We start from the raw sequence: 13,575 nt of genomic DNA on the forward strand, positions 1-13,575 counted from the left end.
TGATTTCTGGATGTCATTTATCCCAAGTAAGTCTTCTCATGTAGCAAAGAAAAAGCACATAAGCAAACTTGAAGGCACTTGTGGTGGTGTCCGATAGTATATTTCACATTCTGCTCTCATATTCCTCCACATATTCAAGTAAAGGAAGAAGATAATTTCTTCATTTCTTCTCCAAAAATAAGATTTCTCAATATACATCATAAATAGTACTATTCTTTCATTTAAATTATTGATACAAAATTATATATTGTTTTCCTGGTTCTGCTTGCTTAAATCTGCATAGTTTGGAAAATTCTCTTCAACTAAAAACAATTTTGGAAAACATTAAAGAGACTGAGGGAAGACTATGCGTAAGGACACTTCAAAAAACAGCAAAAAAAAAAGGAAAGAAGAAAATGAGAGCTTGTCATGACATCCAGCTAAGCCATATTATCTTCTGAGAATTTACACATGAAAATAGAACAACAAATGTTAAACCTAACAGATCTGGCAGCATATTTATAAAGATCTTTTTTTAAATAATAAGACAAATATCCAATTAACTATTGGTATAATTGTTTAATCATTTCTTTTTCCATCCAGGAGAATAGTGTTCCTTCACAGCAGACAGAATGATTTCACAAACAGTGCTTACTTAATGGGATACATTGTTTGTGTGCATGACTATTTGGACATAACCAGCATGGAAAACATTAGACCTTTGCCATAGTCTCAGCAAGGTTTTGATTTCCTTCTTCAGCTCATTCTTAGTAAGTTCCTGGATCAATAGTCCACATAAGGCATTCCTGACTATGGATTGCCCTATTAAGAACATTTCTCTGGCAGACTGAGGTTCTAGATAGTTAAGTGACTGTTCCCGAATAAGAGACAAGGAGAAGGTAAGGCAGATATATACATCCACCATATCCAACATGCATGTGAGGGAGCCTCCCCAAAGTAATTATTCATTGGAACCATCATTTGGATTCAGATGATTTCTTCCACCTAGGTACCTGATGCATTTTATAGGAAGGGGTGGCAACAGTACTGAAAGTAACATTGTGAAGTGGTTGTACCTGAACAAAACCACACCCGGAAGAAATCTATGCTGGGTGTGAAACAGTTGTACAGGCATTTAAGAGTTCAGTCTTTTCTCTAAAAAAGAAAAAAAATTCCAAGGTTAATTTACAAATCTGAAGCAGGTACTTTGTTCCATGTGGTTCAGGAATTAGCCTTCCTTTTCTACCCTCACCTAATTGCTCTTTCCTCTGTCCAGCAAGGTCATAGACTCTTGTTCCCATGTATTTTCCTTGAGTTTGGAGATAATCTCTCCATTGATAGAGACAAAATGGATCAAATCCATTGGTTAGGGATGTAGTCATTGGTGCTTTGGAACCTGGCTATGACCTGACTTCCAAAGCTTCCTTCCTCTGACCCAACCTGCAAACCCTTACTGCAGGTAGTACCAGGCTGGAAAAGATTGACCCTAAATCCTATAAACTGAGAGTCCCAGACAAGCACATGGCAGCATCTGAGTTTAATGACAATATCCTGGCAAGAGGGAATGTTTCTATTTGTTCCCATTTTAAGTCTTAATTTGGATTTCTTTTGTGGCCTGGGCTTCTACCCCCACACAGGGCTAAGTTTTGTATCTCAGTAGCTGACATTTTCCTGGGACTGAAATAACTCTATATTATGAGTTGGGAGTGAGATGGGGTCGGGATAGGGAAAGGATTCAAGAAACCCAGTTTAGAAGCTCGAAAAGAAATATCATGGACTTTATGAAACGGAATTCAACCTGGGACCCTAGAAGGTTCTGAAGAATGAGGGCTGCTGCTTCTAACATGTTTGACCTAGAGGGAAGGGGAAGGTTGCTTATCCCAGGACTGAAAATCTTTAAGGTATGGAGGGAGAAAGGTGCTATCCCTATCCCTCAGGGATTAATCTTTGAGATATATCAGTGAGGAAAAGACTCCTAGAGAATAGAAAAAAAGGTCACAAGTGGTGTTTTACCACCAAAAAAGGGAATGGAGAAGATACTAGGAACTATAAGCTAAACACCCACTTTCTCATCTCTGTAAGATCTTTATCAGAATAGTTCGTTCATACATGTATAGCAACTGGAGAGTTCCATGACACCCATCTTCCAGAGTAAATTCCCCTTCAGGGAGTAGCTAAATACTGTTTAAGGCTTGTCCTCTTAAAACTATTGCTCAGGGTAGGTAGGTGGTACAGGGGATAGAGCACTGGCCCTGGAGTCAGGAGAACCTGACTTCAAATCAGGCCTCAGACCAAACACTTAATACTTACTAGCTGTGTGACCCTCGGCAAGTCACTTAACCCCAATTGCCTAAAAAAAAAAAAACCCAAAAAACAAAACAAACAAACCAACAAAAAACCACTGTGGCTCATGAGCTTCAACTAGTGTGTTTACCTTTAATTGTCAGCTAAAAGCCACAATTAGCTCAATGCAAAGGTATTTACTGAAATGCTGTGATATGAAAAGTAGTGAAAAAAGATCTCCACCATAAATCTGAGGCCCCTTATTCCGTAAATATTCCCTGTATCAGATGGGAGAATGGACACATAGAAAAAGCAGAGAGAGACAGAAACAGAGACAAAGACAAAGAGAGACAGAGAGACATCAGTGGACTTGTTTGGAGAGGAAATTTCATGATGCTGATGTTGCATAGCCATTAATCTTTTCACAGGCCTTCAGCTGATCCAGTCGTTCCCAATACCATTCTGTTGGATGTTGCTAAATCCTGCTCTGATGGACACCACTCTTCTGTAGTCTCTACCACCTCAAGCTTCTAGTTCAGTTGAAATCCTTTTATGGTATTTCTATGCCCTTTTAGGAACTCTTACCTGGTTTCATGATCCAAGTAGGTTGTTGTGCAGAAACCATGTGAACTCTCTTCTTCCTTCTTTGAAGAGTAAGATACATAGAAATCTCTTTCTAGATGATTCAATGTCTGGAATTCTTAACTCATGAACAGAGTTATCTGCAAGATCACTTTCAAAAATGGTGCTATCCCACAAGTCTCCTTTTTCTGAAAGAAGAAAAGATTCTGGGATAATGTAGATTATCAAAATCCTCCCTCTTTTAAAAAAAGAAGGTTCAAGGAGCAATGCCCTTGAGTTTCCCTCTCAGGCTGTGCGAGCACATATCTTCTATATCCTATATACATTTGCTGCAAGTCACTATAACTGCTTCTGGTTTAGGGATGAAGAGTTTTTGTTTAGTTGTTTTCAGTCATGTCCAACACTTTGTGACCCCATTTTCGGTTTTCTTGGCAAAGATACTGGAGTGGTTTGCCATTTCCTTCTCCAGCTCATTTTACAGATGAAGGAACTAAGGAAAAGATGGTTAAATGACTTACCCAAAGTTGCATAGCTAGTAAGTGTCTGAGGCCAGATTTGAACCCAGCAAGATGAATCTTCCTGACTCTAAATCCAACACTTTATGCACTGTACCACCAAGCAGGCACAAGGGGAAAAGATTAAGAACAAATCCTCAAGTGCTGAGAGCCAGTAGAGTCAGGCCACCTTGCTTTTTATAAGCCAGGAGAGATGAGGCTGATCCTTAATTAGTCAATAACTAGAAGTTTTGTGAGTCCCATCAGTTGCTTTCATCCTATGATCAATTCTCTATAATCTCACCAGGTTATTTGAAGAACTTCTTCATTTTTATTTGAATGATAGTCAAAATCTTATTATATTATCAAATTGTTTAGGAAATTCCTTGATTTGATCAGGGATTTCCCCATCCATCTCCTTTATACATACATCCAGTTTCTCAATGAACACGTGAGAAGAAAATAGGCAGGCTTTATCAGTTGATTTAAGCAGCACACATCTTTATGGTTATACAACCCACTCAAAGAAGTGATTGTATGAGAATATAAATTCTTGGTAGAACAAAAATCAGCCTTGAAGGATCCCCTCAGATAAAATGTCACCCATGTATACATAAAAATTATAACCAATTCTATGACAATTGTGCCCACAGAGATAAATTTGTTTAACAATCCTTTGAGTATTGACATCAAGGAAGGTATAAAACAGTAAAACAAACTCTCTTAACATATTTACCATTGTCACAGAGGATATATGGTGCAAAGTCCAAAGAAAAGAAGTATGCTCTATTGATAGTAAAACCCACTAAATCCTCCTTTTCACAAATGGCATTGTATTAATTGCATTGAGCCTTGGAACTCTACCAAGCCTCTTCAGTGAAATTAACAGCATTGTGAAAGAGATCAATCTCATCACACTGGAAAAACAAAGAGGATGAAAAATACATATTGCCTAGATGTATTGCTGGGTGAATAACATATCAAGTCATTCTATCAATAAGTGCATCTTGGACATCTGCTGTTAATGATGAATAAGCTGGACCAGAACTGAGCAATGGGAATTTTTCTGGCTAGATCTCTTTGGGAAGGCATATATCATTTTTAGTTTCAGAGATCCTAAAATGTTCACTGTTAGAAAAAGTCTATCACAATAATGCATGAATGCTAGACCTGGATTTAGGAGGATTCTACTTCTGCTATTTAACCTCTTTAAGTCTCAGTATTGTCACCTGCAAAATGGGGGGGGAAAGTAATACTTATCTTACAATATTCTTATGAGAATAAAATATATATATATATATATTATATATACATATATATGTATACAAAAACATTTTACAAATGTTAGTGCTATTATTTTAATCCTGTGAATCATGAAATGCTACAGTCTCAGATAAATGAAAATTGCATAAAAAATGGGTGGAGACTGCCGCTGATGGATGCTTTCCAACGTGGCTTTTTGTCTGCCCTAAGATGTGAGACAGGGTGGCTGTTGTTCATTGGAGGAAACACTAAGGTGCCGGGCTCTTCTGAGAGATCTTGTGCTAGACACAGGAATTGGTGATTTGGTTTAAACTTCAAAAAGGTGAAGAATCCAAGGGCCACTAAGAGAGAAAGAACAGAGAGAACCAGAACTTAGCACTGAAGACAGTCAAACTTGGAGGGCAACGTAAGATGCAAGAAAAAACTTGCAGGCCTTTGAGAACTGAAGTTGCTAACAGGTGGCAGCTTCAACACATCAAGTGGCAGTTAGGGTAGAGAGAGAAAAGATCCCATGATGCTGACTGCAGTGCCAGGAGAAACCTATCAACCGTTCTCTGGCCTGGTCCAAGGAACTCCTGGGAATCGCTCCAAAGCCTGGCACTTGTTCCACTACACCATCGTGAGAAAGATCTACCAACAAGAGCAGCACACATTGGAAAGTGGTCTGAGGGCTGAATCTGAATCCCACATTCACCAGTTACTAGTTGTGTAGAAATGGGAAAGTCATGTAACCTCTGAGCCTCAGTCTCCCTGTGTGCAAAATGGACTTAAATAATACTTGCTTTTCCTACCTCTCAGTGTTTTTTTGAGAAGAAAGTGCTTTGTAAATCATAAAGCTCTATGTAAACAAGAGATGTTACTATTGCCCCATACTATCTCTGGCTGTCATGAACATTCCACCTGTCTAGGCATGTGGGCCCATTAATCTTCTGGCTCACAGGAGAAATACAGACTCTCTTTTATTTTGGCATTCTTTCCCGATACCAGAGCAATAGCTTTGTAAGTTTGTACAGAAATCGTAGGGATTTTCCATACCCTATTGAGTAATGTCAGGAGTTTTGTTATTACAGGATTTGCATTACTAAGTAAACATGTTTATTTGGTTTTAATATATCAGGTTTTGTTATTTGGGAGTAGATTAAGTTGTCAATCATATTCTCCATATTTCATATTGTGTCCTCTAGGCAGGAGCACGTGTGATGTTACACATGTCTCTCCAATAAAACAGCCCTCTGGACTGAAATCTGTTCAGGACATATAGCAAGATGTCAAATTAATTGTACCGAAATAATGAGTTAGCACCAAATGCTAATTAAATATTGATGAAAGTCATACTTTCAATTATCTTCATTATGGCACAATGTTTTATGTAGGCATTAAATGCTTGCAGTATGGGCGAGTCCCGTAATTAGCTGGGGACTATAAAAAGCCAGAGTTATTGCCCTCCATGTTAAAAGGGCTTGGAAGCTTGAGTTTGAAAATGACGTCCTTTAAAAACAAGGTTGTGTTTTTCCTTTCTTCTTAAAAATGTCTAAAATTCTATTCTTTAATTGTAGTTTCAGGTTAATCCTTCCCACATTTTAGTGATATCCCTTGCAAATATTGTAGAAACCTGAACCAAAAGTCATTAGGATGTTAGAATTCCATTCAAATGATGGAATTTACATATGCTCCACCCATATTGATTCCTGTTAGTCTCTTCCCTTTCTATTCATTTAAACTTACTTTTATTTATCATCTTATAGCTAGGCTGATAGACTCATTAGGACTTGGAATAATTTAAGAGAGGGAAATTGTGGCATCTCCCTGCTTAGTTCTCTCAGCTGGGTTGGATTATGAATTAGAGGCAGGAGAGGCGAGATGACTTCTTAAGGGCATGCTTTCCAGTGCTAGTATGCTTTGAACATTTCCATATTTCTGTCCCCTTTTCTGTTTGCATTTAAAGTTGTCCTGGAAACACATGACAATTCTGACTCCAATTTTTACTATACTATTACTTTGAAGGAGAGGAGGAAAACAACCCTCATTCTATAAAGCCAAATTTTTCACAGACTGAGGGAAGAGGAAATTAGATCAAAACTGATGATTGAGCGGTTTGCCCAGAACTGCTTAATTAAGCAGACTTCCCTGCATCGGCCATCTAGGGAATAGATGGGCAGTGAATAATTATGACATGAAAGATGGTGGTGTAAGGACAGTTCACAGGTGCAAAGGAGCTGTCTGAACCCTTGGAATTTAGGTAAGTGAAGAGTATGTTGCGGACAAGAGCCATGAAAATCAACAACCATTCTGCTCAGAATTACTTTTGCTGCTTGTACTGGACCAGTGATACTTGAGTGGAATTGGAGGAGCATTTGAAGAATCCTAAAAAATTTCCCTTACCTAAGGCCACATTAAAATTTCCCCTACTAGTGATGTGTTCTTTTGGCTTAAGCATTACTTTCTCTTGTCCCTTTTAAAATGCTAATGACCTAGTGTTATCCTTTATTTAATTTGGCTAACACTTCCTGATGTCTTCTGACCCCATTTGTAGAAAATGTCAGTATTGATGTGATTTATTCCTCCATTGTTTATCAGTTTATGGGACAAAGATAATGACATATTTGGGCCCTGGGAACCTCCCTCTCCCTTCAGTTTTCTCCTTTATCCACACGGTCAAGTCTCTGGTGTTTGCGTGAGGCGTCGAACTATCCTTGTCATCCACCCAACTGACCTTCCATTGTGGCTACACCTAATCTCCCTTTCTGTTAACTCCTATTGTGTTACCTCCAGACTGACCTGGCCAATTTCCACTCTTAATTCTATCTAGACTCCATTCTCCCTTGGCCACATGGTCCAGATCCCTAGCATTCTTTGTTACCTCATAGTTAACTCAGACTACTTGGCCACTGCTAGATCCCTCCCACAGTCTTTCTGCCTCCAGGTTCATCTTGGCCTCCAATTAAGGTGCTCAGTTTCAATTTGGCCCAGCTGCTTTAGTGATACAAATGCTTAGATTCCTTAACTCTGGCCAATACGGCAGATTTTTAGAATCATGTCCACCCTCTATCAGTGTTTTAATAAACCTTGTCTTTGGCTGAAAGAAGGTTTGGGTCAAACTCATTTAGGCAGGACCTTTGTGTTGTTATTTTGGGGTCCCAGCACCCCTAAATCTCAACAATATGACATCTACATTGGATGTGGTGGGGTACTGCTGTAGTCACTACTACTGGGAGGCTGAGGCTGGTAAATTGATTTGAGTTCAGGAGTTCTGAGCTACAGTAGGGCTGATGTTGATCAAGTGTCCACACTGAATCTAGTACCAATATGGTGAGCCCTGGGAAGCAGAGAACCACCAGCAGGCCTACAGAGGGGTACACCATCCCTTCTTGTAAAAACAGAGCAGGTTAAAGCTTCTGTGCTGATCTGTAGTGGGGCTGGGCCCTTGAGTGGTTGCCACACTTATAGCCCATGCGAGATAAGGAGATCCAGGCTCAAAACAAAATGAAAACTGTCATTTAGAGAGCCAATAATTAATACTTTGAAGTGTCCTAAATAGTATGTGTCTTAGCACCCCTGTGACTCATTTCCCTTTATTCTGCTACCATTAATATAGTAGAAGCAGTAGAGGAGCTCATAGAGGACTGAGGAGCATTTTATATTTTTTTTGTTCATTTTATGAATTGCTATGGCCAGATAAGTAATCACTCATTAGCAACTATTGGTGTCATCTTCTCTAAACATAGCGAGAAAGGAATTTAGTTTGAAAACAAAGTTTGTCCCCTTGACTATATGTTTTCCAGTTTGGTGGAACCTACTAGAATCTGTTTTCCCAATAATGAATGCACTCTTTTGACATGGCTTTCAAGAACCCATGAAGTTTGGTGTTAGGCAATGAGCATTTGTTAAGCATTGCAACGTATGAGGCACTGAACTGTAAAAACAAATACAAGCATAAAGAAAGACAATCTTTGTACTCAAGGAGTTTATATTCTGAGGCGGGAAGATAACACTGAAAAGGAAGCTGAAAAAGGGAGGATACACAGCATAGAGGCATGGGAGAGAAAGTTGGGTGTGAAGCTTAGCTCAGGGGAAACAAGGGACATGACATCTTTCTGTAACTTATACCAGTGGAAGAGAAGTTCCTGTCTGCTAGGTGGATGAATTAGGTTACAAAGCTGATGCTGGAATCCCAGGTTGGATCTCTCTCTCTCTCTCTTTTTTTTTTTTGCTTTTTTTGGTGACACAATCAGGGTTAAGTGACTTGCCCAGTTACACAGCTATTAAGTCACACAACTAGTAAGTATGAAGTGTCTGAAGCAGAATTTAAACTCAGGTCCTCCTGACTCCAAGGCGGGAACTCTACCCACTGTGCCACCTAGCCACCGCCTGGATCTCAGTTTTGAGGGAATTTGCATTATCTCAGAGGTCAATTACAGTTTATAAAACAAATGGCCCAAACACTTAATTTGAATTCAGAGGACCTGGGTTTGAATCCTATCTCTGCCATTTACCCAGCCCTGAATGATGCTGTTCATTACTTAAAATCTCTGGACCTCAGTTTCCACATCTATAAAATGAATAGATTGAATTAGTTGACTTCCAAGGTCCTTTTCAGTTGTAGGTCTGTGGTCCTATGATCTGTAATTCTGGCTGGCTTTAGTATAGGCAGTTGCCAATGGACTGTGATTTGAGGTAAGGCTATACCTAGCCCACTGCTGTGATTATACTACCTTAAATTCTGTTACTGTCAATTCATTCTTTTGAGTCAATTAGTATCTAATTTTAAAAAGTAAAGGCAAAGAACTAGAAATTGTGAGGATGCCCGTCAGTTGGGAAGTGGCTGAACAAGTTGTGATGTATGAGCAGGATGGAATACTTCTGTGCTATGAGAAATGATGAGGTTGCTGCTTTTAGAAAAACATGGAGAGACTTGCACAAAATGATGAATAATGAAGTGAACAGAACCAAGAGAACATTGTATATAGTAATAGCAATATTGTTTCAAGAACAACTTCGAGTGGCTGTCTTTTTGACTACTTTAAATACCTAAATTAACTATAAAGGACCTATGAAGGAAGATGCTATCTGCATTTAGAGAAAGAACTGATATGTAAAAGTATGCATAGGAAGATTTTACACACACACACACACACACACACACACACACACACATTTGTGTCTAATGTTCGTCGTCTCTGGGATGAGAGAAGGGAGGGAAGAAAAAAGGGAAAAAAGAAAGTTACTTGATAACTATTATTTATTTAAAAATGAATGGCAAATTACACACAATAGATTTGCAGTTACATGTGCATAACCTCTTATTTATTTATTTACTCATTTACTTATTTATTTGTTTATTTAATTGTTTATTTATTTATTTATTGCTTTTTGGTGAGGCAATTGGGGTTAAGTGACTTGCCCAGGGTCACACAGCTAATGCAGTAATCTCTTTTTAAAAACTCTCCTGTTATATAAATGCTTGTTTCATTTCATAAATTCAAAATAAAATAAATAAAATTTAAAAAAATGTAAAGGCACTTCCTCTCCCCCCCAAAAAAACCTTTTTGATAAGTGTAAATATCTCACAGAAAATTAAACTGGTTATTATTTTTGCGGGGATAAGGGAAAGGAGAAAGGGAAGCAGGTGATTTTGAAGCAAAAGACTGTTCAGAGACATAGGCCTGGATGGAGCATGAGGCAGGAGAAGACAGGAGACAGGCTGGCTTTAAGCAGCCATGGGCACCAGGACAGGAAATGCACTTGGGAAGAAAGAAAGGAATTAAGAAAGAGAAGGTATGAAGTCTACAAATACAAACTGTACAATTTTGCCGAAGAGGCGCTTCCTGTGTGCCTCCATGAATGGCCTATGCAGTGCTTTTTTGTGTACCTTCTTAAGGTTGCAGGAGGGAAGGAGCAGTTTTTGAGTACATGGAAACTGTTGCCTAACAATCAGTCATTGGCACCATTGGTCTGACTTTTGGGGGGGAAGTCATGTAACTTTAGTTACTCCAAAGAACTGAAACTCTGTAACAGGGATTATTCTCCATCTTTGGAAGGTAAAAAGAAAGGATTTATCTTCTAGTTGACAACAGTCTGGTTAGACATAAAGATTTGGCCAAAGATTTTGAGAGAAATTGAGAGAGCTTCTTGCCCCCTATTTATCTGGAAAAAAATTTTTTCTTTATCAGCTATGGAAGGATTACATATGAGTCTCTGAAGCATGTGTAGTAGAAATACTAGTAGACTTGAAGTCAGGAGAAACTCTGGCTCCAATCTGCCTCTGACACGTGAATGGCGTTACCTTGGGCAAGTCACTCAACTTTTCTCAGTCTCAGTTTCCACATCTGTAAAGCAGGGACAATAATCCTTGCACTACCTACATCATAGGGCTGTTGTAAGGATCAAGTGGGATAATGCATAGAAAGTGTTAACAAACCTTAAAGAACTACAGAAATGTGTTATAATTATTATATGAAAAATAACCATGATGTCCCATAACTATTTTTTAATTTTTGTTTTATTTTATTTCATTTTTAAAAAATTTTTTGTTAACAAATACTAAGACAAAACTTCTCTGCCCAAATGAGTGTCGGTATGTTCAAAGTAGGCTCTTTGGAAAGTTAAACACTTTTATCCCAACAATGTTGTCATTGTTCAAATCATTTGAGGAACTACCTTCTGGTAATTGTCTTTAGACCCTTAAGCACATTCCTTTGAATGTCTTCAGTGATGGCAAATCTTCACTTTTCTGTGGGTGAATATGATTTTTTAAAACTTCTATGTATTTGGTTATATAGCTCAGAATTGCTGGCTTTTGGTCTGTGTTATAATAATAACTACAACAGCAGTAACAACAATAATAAATATTAGCCTTTTTATAGTGCCTGCCATGTTCCAGGCGCTCTACTAAGCACTTTGCAAATATCTCATTTGATCCTCACAACAAACTGAGGAGACATATTCTGTTATTATTCCCATTTTACAGCTGAAAAAAGAGAGGCAAACAGAGGTTAAATGACTTGCCCAAGGCCACATAGCCAGTAAGTATCTAAGGCTATATTTGAATTCGGGTCTTCCTGACTCCATGCCCAGTGCTTTGTTCACTGTAGTACCTATCTGCCCCATGAAGCATGCCCTGGCTTGCCTTTTATGAAGAAGCCTAGTTAGAAGCAGAAGGCCAAGATGTGTAGCTGCTTTTCAAGTGCCACCTCAAATCGAGAACCTGGGCTTGCTGACCTCCAGTGGTCACCAGTCAACTTACGATTCTGTGATTATTTCGTGAGTTATCACACAAATTAGATGCCCTTCTACTTCCATCCCCATCTCTCAACACATTTCACTGTCTCATATCTTACTTTCCCCCTTTTAGTTTTGTTTTTGTCTTCTTTCCTATATGGAAGCAATGACCATGTATCACCTTTCAGGAGAATCACCAGTCAGTTCATTTGGAGCTCTTAAGATAAGGGAAAGGAAAGCCTAATTGACTACAGAGTGATGAGAGAAGGTGCTGCCTTGCAACTGGAAATGAGGTCTGGGAAAGGAGAATTGGATTTATTGCAGCAGTGATAGTGGAAATGGGTGTCAAACTGCCAAAGTCTGACTAGATTCATAGAGCTGAGACAGCAGGCAGGTTGGTAGAGATCATTTAGTCTAATAATCTCATTTTCCAGATGAGGAAACTGAGACCCAGAGAAGTTAGGTGATTCTCCCTGAGATCATACAACCTGATACCAAATCATAAAATGTTTAGGCCTGGAAGGGCTTTTAGAAATCATCTAGTCCATGAAAAAAAAGACCCAGGAGGGCATTGTGGAGAGAGAGCTGGCACATCTGCCACCTACTGGTGTAAAATAAGCCCTTTGTGCTCTAGGCAATTCTCTGAGACTATCAGTGGCAAAGAAGGTGCCAAACTTGCATTGGTAGAGGAAATTTCTTTATCTAGGAGTTCTCTAAAGCAATGAAATCACAGATCCAGCTCCTAGTACATAATATTATAGATAAGGAAACCTAGGCCCAGAGATATAAGTAATTTGTCCAAAATCACATAACTAGCCAATAACAGAGCTAGAACTAAAACCTAGGTTTCTTGGGTTCTGTTCCTTTTCTTTGCCCATTATACTAGTTATCTTTGCTACTGAGAGGTAGGGGTGGAACCTGGAAGCTTGTGAAATGATCTTTGATCATATCTGGGAGTGTAGAATGGGCCTGAGGAGGTTAAGAAGGGATAGTTAAAGTAGAGAAATTATAGAAGGGAACAAAGTCTGAAAAATTGCTCCTTTATGGTGCTTTACAATCCACCAATCCTGCCCTCACAACAACCCTGTGGCATAAGTAGAAAAAAAAAGTATAACTTCAACAGCTCAAGGACATGTGATTTCTGTTTTTGCACTCACCCCTCTCCCCACTGATGCAGATCAAAACCCCTCTGCCTTTTACTGGAAGATCTTCTGCACTGCTGTGGCTGAAAAAAAAAATTGTCCTCTCCTGACCCTCCCTTCCAGAAATCAAGACTCTTTATACTCGGCCAGACTGAGTCTCAGAACCCGGGCACATAGATTATCCCAGAACCTGAACTCCATGCTTTCCTAACTGGGGGGAATTGCCAGGAATCTTTCTTGGAAGAGAGATTTCAAGCATCCAAGGTCACCATTATCCCATGATGAGGTATTCAAGGAAGACTTCAATAGAGAAAATGAAAACTCAGAATGATGAAATGACTTGCTTAGAGCTTGTAAGTATCAGAGTTGAGTCTTGAACAGAGAAAAGAGAATTGGTTCTGGAATCATAGGGCCTGGGTTCAAATCCTATCATGTAACCATGGGCAATATTTTACCCTGGGCCTCAGTTTCCTCATCTGCAACATGAAGGAGTTGGATTCAATGTCTCCTGTGTTCAGAATTCTTCCAGTTTCATATCTATGATACTATTCCACTGGTCTAATGCTCTTTCCACAGCTACCAGGGGTTTTCCTAAATAAATCCAGGAGCAATTT

The sequence above is a fragment of the Phascolarctos cinereus genome, unplaced genomic scaffold (assembly GCF_003287225.1).
Source record: "Phascolarctos cinereus isolate Bilbo 61053 unplaced genomic scaffold, phaCin_HiC Scaffold_726;HRSCAF=1367, whole genome shotgun sequence".
Classification (NCBI taxonomy): domain Eukaryota; kingdom Metazoa; phylum Chordata; class Mammalia; order Diprotodontia; family Phascolarctidae; genus Phascolarctos; species Phascolarctos cinereus.